Raw genomic sequence first — 5,932 nt, 5'->3', positions numbered from 1 at the left:
GATAACTTGAAACGTTCTTAATATTTTTTCATGAAACTTGAAACATGGAAAGATGTTAATATGGACATTATGCACGTCGTTTCATTTTGTTCCTACGTCAACAATTCAAGGTGTTATGGCAACAAATAGACTAGAAATACTGCTGAAAATGGTGTTTTTCAAGATACTGCGATAACTTTAAAAGTCCTTAATATGTTTTCATGAAACTTGGAACATGGATAGATTGCAATATGAGCATTATGCACGTCATTTCATTTTGTTCCTACGTAAACAATTCTGGTTTCTATGGCAACAAATACAAAAACAATTCTGACAATGGTAGAATTTCAGACAATGGTGGAGCCGGTAGGGGACTTTTATTGCTTGGCAATAGTCTTGTTTTTTTATGTGACCGTGCTTGACGGCAACTGTCACGATGCATCACTTTCATTCTTTGAATGGCCGGAGGTGTTTCCCGGTGTATGTACACTTTATTTTGTTTAATTTTTATTTTTTTAAGTATATTGTTTCTCAGTGTGATATCCACGTTCTTATACATCAGTAACTGTTATTGTAGGAAGAAAGCCGACAAGAATGTTGTTGTTCTTTTATTAACTGATGTGATGGAATTTTAAATATGCAAGAAACAATATTGGTTACTAACCGCTAGAATGCAGCGGTCTGTATGTACCCCGCTAGGCGAAGGCACTCCTGTGTCTGCGGTAGGGATATCATGGTCCCATTTGAGTCTCTGTCTCTTCTGCCTTGAGTGCGACCGTACGGCGGCGGCCCAAGAGGAGAAAAGTGGGAGGAATGTACCGGGTACAATAGTTTTATTAGCTCATCTATTTTTTTTTTTTTAAAGAGCTATTGTTATCACCTTGGCGTCGGCGTCCGGTTTAGTTTTGCGTTTAGGTACACTTTTCTCATAAAGTATCAATGCTATTGCATTCATACTTGGTACACTTACTAACTATCATGAGGGGACTGGGCAGGCAAAGTAAGATAACTTTGGCTTGCATTTTGACATAATTATGTGCCCTTTTTATACTTAGGAAATTAAAAATTTTGGTTAAGTTATGTGTTTAGGTCCATTTTATTCCTTCAATATCATAGCTATTGCTGTCATACTTGCAACACTTACTAACTATCATGAGGGGACTGTGCAGGCAAAGTTATGTAACTCTGACTGGCATTGTAACAGAATTGTGTGCCCTTTTTATACTTAGAAAATTGAAAATTTGGTTAAGTTTTGTGTTTAGGTCCACTTTTTTCATGAAGCTGCACATTTTGAGTAGTGGAAGTTCAAGGTCATCCTTCAAGGTCAAGGTTATCCTTCAAGGTCAAAGGTCAATTTTTTTATTTAAAAGCGGCGTTCTCATGAAACTGCACATTGTGAGTGGTGGAAGTTCAAGGTCAAGGTCATTCTTCAAGGTCAAGGTCATCCTTCAAGGTCAAACAAATAATAATTTCAAAGCGGCGTTATCATAAAGCTGCACAGTTTGAATGGTGGCAGTTCAAAGTCAAGGTCATCTTCAAGGTCAAGGTCATCCTTCAAGGTCAAAGGTCAAAAAAATAATATTTCAAAGCGGCCTCCTCATAAAGCTGCACATTTTGAGTGGTTGAAGTTCAAGGTCAAGGTCATCCTTCAAGGTCAAAGGTAATTTTTTTATTTTTTTTCAAAGAGGCGCCTTAGGGGGCATTGTGTTTCTGGCAAACACATCTCTTGTTTTTTTTTTCAAACATTTTCAACAACACAAATATTTATTTTTATTATTTTATTTTTGAAATACTGTCCAACCATCCCACCCAAGAATCCCTCCCCCCCTCCCCCGAACAAATAAAAAAAAAATTTGCCTTTTTTTGCACTTTTGGAAGATATTGTAATAAATGACCACACTCCCACACTATACACCCCTCTCCACTCCACCCCTCCCTCCTTTGTGATTGAAATTGAGATAGGTCTCTACACCTTTAAAAATAAAAATAAATGAGCGGTCTGCACCCGCGAGGCGGTGCTCTTGTTTTAGTTTTCTTTCCCTCCAGATAATGTCAATGAAGTGATTTTGCTGCAAAATGTACTTAATCCGTATACAATGTAAAGAAATTATAGGTATTTTTTTATATAGGTATTAAGATTATTTTTATTTAGCCAGCGTCATGAAAGTGTGTTTGCATCGTAAATAATAGACAAGCATGTTCCTGTTAATCTGAAGTTATTTGTTTCCAATTCATGTGCTAACATTTAAGTATTGCTTTATAGTGGAGAAAGCAGACCCGTGCAGAGGGCGTGGGCCTTCTCATATGGGCTGCGAGGAGATGTATTTGTATGCAGTTATTGCATTTCTTAAAATGTGTGAAAATAGATTGGAAGGTGGGTACACTTGTCCAATTATTGTGCAAACAAGAAAAGGAGCAAGAGTTACCGGACCTTATTTTGAACTTTTATTTTTAATTCTTTATTAACAAAGATTATGGCTCATATGCGTTCATATTTGTGGGAAGGGGCTAAACACAAATGATCATTTAATGGAGATGAATTAACTTTAGTTGTGGTCTATTGCAGACGGGGCGCAGAAAGAGAGGTCGGACGAAAGCCATACATTACTTTGGGGAGTTAGGTCAAGGTGCTTACGCAAGGGGCACTTTTAATTCATCGGTAGCGCCGGTACGATTCCTTCGCTGTGTGGCGTCGTTCCTAAAGGTGAAAAGTGGGAGGAGTGTTGTACCGGTGCCCGGCCAACGAAACGCGCACATACCTCGTGATTGGGAACCAGCGACAAATCGGTATAGTGCAAGCTGGGCAGCACGAGTTTGTACGGTCTCTTGTGCACGGGTGGTTGATGTGAGTAGATGTGTTTTCCCTAGGTGAGTATTGCCAGGAGTAATAGTGAGCATGTGATTGATAATGTTAGCCTGTGATTGTGTCAATGACACGTATTTCACTGAAGGGAAATTCCCAGAAGGTATAACCAAGCCTGTGACTGTGAATGTAAGCCGGTGACTGTGTGTTTGAGTAGGTGTTTGTCTGGTGGTGTATTCCCAGAAGCATAGTGCCATTTCGTGACGTGTACCCGACGAGCCGACGCGTGAAGCCGACGAGTTCCCTCGAAGACGACGAGGACGTTTGGTGCCATCCTGACGAGAATTCCAGTCGATGCCCATGTGAGTAGTCTAATATATTATCTTTGCTAGCGGTTGTGATAATTGTATTAAAACCCACGAATAGCTAACCGGTAAAAACACTAGAGTACATAACGGATCGTTTTGAACTTTTAACACTGTCAATTATCGTAAATGGAAAGTTTTCGCGCTGCGACTAATTTGGAATAAATATAGCACATTGTTAGATGGAACACTTTTAAACTTGAATAAGAAGGTTTGGAAAACAATATTAGGGACACATTCTTTGTCTGTATCCAGTATACGTCGTCACCACCGTTTGACAGAGTAATTAGAGTTTGACAGAGAGAGTGGTGAATTTTGTTTGATTTTTGCACACATTTTAACGGATTTCTTTAAAAGTAAGCAGCTAGGAAGGTAAGGATAACGTTCACAAAGTCATTCTTACTTAGGCTCTCAAAGAACACGCGCAAATCTGCTCAATTCAATACGCAAAATAAGAAGACTAGGAAAATACTTACACTCCGCTTTTACCCGACATGTATACGCTTCCGCAGCCGATGGATGAACCGCAGACGATGCGTTAGTCGATTGCACGGTGTGGTCGTGGGTGGTATCTCTAACACATTTTGTTCAACAGCTATCCGTGCATTGGGATAAGGACAACAACTCTACATGGGCTCCGATACACCATGGCCAACCGCTGAAGGTCATCTATACCATACTGAAGTATGGACCGTCATCTCTGCCATTGCTGTGAATACAAAGATAAGTGATATCATTTTTTTACGGTCAAAGATGACGTTAGACAGGTATGCTTAAAAAGATAATTGTGATGTGCGATTGTCGTTGACTTTATTTGGTAAGCATAATTGCTGTTGGTATGCAAACATTCAACACTGTCCATTCGACTTGAGTTATAGAGCTAGGACGTTTTATTATTGTTGGCGCTCAAAGTCGGGCAAGGCTCCTCAGTTTACAGCGAGGGACACACTTTTTTGCCCGCAAGCGAAAACACACTGATGTGGGTCGATGGTGCGAAAGCGAGTCCGAGTCGGTGTGAACAGTGTTAAAACGCCTTAGCTCTGAAAATTAAGTCTAATCGATAGCGTTTTTGTTCTGTTTTCCAACAGCAATACTGTTTACCAAAGGCAGTAAGCAAGGTCTTGCATCATCTTATCTCTTTTGTTCAGCGCAGCAGTATTACATAAACTCTGACCTTTGTTTCAAATGGACGTACTCTTATTTACCTATATATGCTTATACGTGTTGATGTTATTTTTCTAAAACTAATTTGGAACAATATAGCACATGGTCATTTTGAACACTTAACAATTTAATCAATATATTTTGACACAAACTATTGACACGTATTCTTTTTCTGTATCCAATATACTTCGTGGTGGTATCTCTAACATATGTTTGTTCAACAGCTGTCCTACATAGGCATAAGGGCAGGAATTCTACATGGGCTCCGATACACCATGGCCAACCGCTGAAGGTAATCTATACCAGACTGAAATATGGTCAAATGCTGTGATATCAAAGATACGTATATCATTTTTAAAGGTCAAATATGACATAAGACTGTATGCTTAAAATGATAATTGTGATGTGCGATTGTTGTTGACTTCCTTTGGTAAGCATGGCTGCTGTTGGTATGCAGACAGCCAACACTGTCCCTTCGCCTTGAGGTATAGAGCTAGGACGTTTTATATTGTTGGCGCTCAAAGTCGGGCAAGGCTCCTCAGTTTACAGTGAGGGACACACTTTTTGCCCGCAAGCGTAACCACTTACGTGGGTCGATGGTGCGAAAGCGAGTCCGAGGCAGCGTCAACAGTGTTAAAACGCCTAAGCTCTGAAAATAAAGTCTTATCGATATCGTTTTCGTTCTGTTTTCAAACAGCAATAGTGTTTTACTAAAGGCAGTAAGCAAGGTTTTGCATCATCTTATCTCTTTTTCATTGCAGCAGTATAATGTTAACTCTGACATTTTGCTTCAAATGGACGTATCCTTATTTTTCTATATATGCTTATATGTGTTATTTTATTATCTGTTTTCTTCTTTTATAGGTTACTCATGTATGGTTTTGTTTAGCTGTACACTTTACGTAATCTTGGCATCGCTAGAAACATGTAAATAATGCAAACACTTAAAGACCACAAATAATGTTGGGGGAGATTTTAATCCTACCCTTTTTCATTTGTCAATTGATAATTGTTTGCCACAAAAAAGAAGCGAGCAATCGAAATTACAATACAAATATTTGTATTTCACATTCAAAATAAGCAACGGCAGATCAAAGTACAGTTGATCTCCATGTTGAACAATGTTTGTCATTGACTTAAAAACTACCCATGACATGTGCCAATGTGTAATTCCTACTGTTAGTCATGAAAGACGAAAAATAGCGTAATGTAATTTTTAAACCAGTTTTACAATTTTGTAATACCGCAAGCTGGTTTCAGAACTATGTGTCTTTTGGGGCAAGTTTAGCTTATCTAACACTTACCTCCTATATCTACAGGTCGCCCCTATCTGCCACCTGAGAGCCACTAGGTTGTTGGTGGACGCTCCAACATCTATCTTAATCATTGTAAGTTTTTGGACACCCTCTTTTCAAGGCAATATATATGTCTAAAATGGCATTTAAATAATGGAATCTCCCATCCATCATTTTACGGAGATGTTTTGAAGCGTGTCCGCAATTAAAATTGTTAAACCAAATGTTCATATTAAACTTTTCTTTTTAATTAACTTGTTTTAATCAAAAGGATACGATACTAATGTACATAAAAACACGTGTTTGGATGGTTTTCGATTCACTAT

Source organism: Dreissena polymorpha, chromosome 6, assembly GCF_020536995.1.
Source record: "Dreissena polymorpha isolate Duluth1 chromosome 6, UMN_Dpol_1.0, whole genome shotgun sequence".
NCBI classification, from domain to species: Eukaryota; Metazoa; Mollusca; class Bivalvia; order Myida; family Dreissenidae; genus Dreissena; species Dreissena polymorpha.
The sequence above is the reverse complement of the archived record's forward strand: the minus strand, read 5'-3'. Positions refer to the sequence as shown.